This window comes from Ovis aries, chromosome 5, assembly GCF_016772045.2.
Source record: "Ovis aries strain OAR_USU_Benz2616 breed Rambouillet chromosome 5, ARS-UI_Ramb_v3.0, whole genome shotgun sequence".
NCBI classification, from domain to species: Eukaryota; Metazoa; Chordata; class Mammalia; order Artiodactyla; family Bovidae; genus Ovis; species Ovis aries.
Window position 1 is genome coordinate 36767934 of NC_056058.1, and position 1533 is coordinate 36769466.

A 1533-nucleotide genomic window follows, 5' to 3' on the forward strand; every position below is an offset into this window, starting at 1 on the left:
ACTTCTCTCCTTGTTGGATCTTCCGGTTCTTCTCACCCATCTCTTCCTCTTTCTTGTTTATCTCTTTTGTTTTTGTGGAGAACATCACCGTAGCCTTTCAAGGAAAGGTACTTAGGGGTCAATTTTTCAGACTTTACATGCCTGAAAATATCCCTATTCAACTTTCCCACTTGATTACTGAAGGGTTGAAAGTGTTAGTTGCTCAGTCATGTCTGACTCTTTCCGACCTCATGACTTGTCCATGGAATTCTCCAGGCAAGAATGCTACAGTGGGTTGCCATTTCCTTCTCCAGGGGATCTTCCTAACCCAGGGATTCGACCCAGCTCTCCTGCATTGCAGGCAGATTCTTTACCATCTGAGCTACCAGGGAAGTCTAGTTACTTGGTTACTGGTTTGTCTTGAATATGAAATTCTAGGATGGGAATAATTTTCTTTCAGTATTTTGAAATGATTACTCTCTTGTCCACTTGGTTGTGGATAAATCTAAAGCCACTGTAATTCTTGATCTTTCTGTGCGTCTCTTTTTTCCCTCTTTTCTAGCCTTTGGAATCTTCTATTTGTCCTCAATGTTCTGGAATTTCACAGTAGCTTTCCTTGTTGTGGGTCTATAGGTTTTTTCAAGGGTTCTTCCAACTTTTAAAAGTCAAAGTCTTCAGTTCTGGCAACATTTCTAAAATTACTATTTTAGGGGATCATTGACTATTTTTCTCCTCCATTTTCTCATTTAGATCGTTGAACTCCTGGAGAATTTCTCTTATTTTTCCCATCTTTTCCATCCCTTTTCTTTGTCCTCCTTGTTGGGAGAGTTTCTCAGATTACCCTCCAACTCTTACTTTACATATTTTCCACTTAGATGCTGTCAGATTTTTAATTTCCAAGACCTATTTTTGTGTTCTTCTAAATCTTTATTCCTTCCTTCTTTTCCTCCATCCCTCTCTCCCTCCTTTCCTTCCATCCTTCCTTTTTAAAAATAGCATTGTTACCATTTTAAGGATATTTAATTTTTTAAAAAGATTTAAAAAAATCTCAATTTAAAAATTTACATGCGGTAGTATTCACTATTCGGGATGTGTAATTTGAAGGCTTTTTTTTTTTTTTAAAGTCTTTATTGAAGTTATTACAATATTGCTTCTGTTTTATGTTTTGGTGTTTTGGCTGGAAGGCATGTGAGATCTTAGCTCCCTGACTGGGAATGGAACATGCACTCCCTGCATTGGAAGGTGGTCTTAACCACTGGACCCCCAGGGAAGTCCCCTGAAGAGTTTTAACACATACATAAAATATTCTCCCTGTATAATGTGTTCCCTCCAGATTGTTTTTTTTCTCTTAAGTGTGTTCAACATTTTTCTCAGATGTCTAGTAATTTATGACTCCCTGCTCATGATTAAGAATGGGGACTAACCGGGGACTTTGAGAACATAGTGGGCCTTGCCAATCGGGAGGTTCACAGTGGGTGATGACATGAGCCAGTTGTTGGGGGTCAGATTCCCCAAGTGAGGAGCCCTCTAGGCTCCTGCTTTCAGCGTTTATAT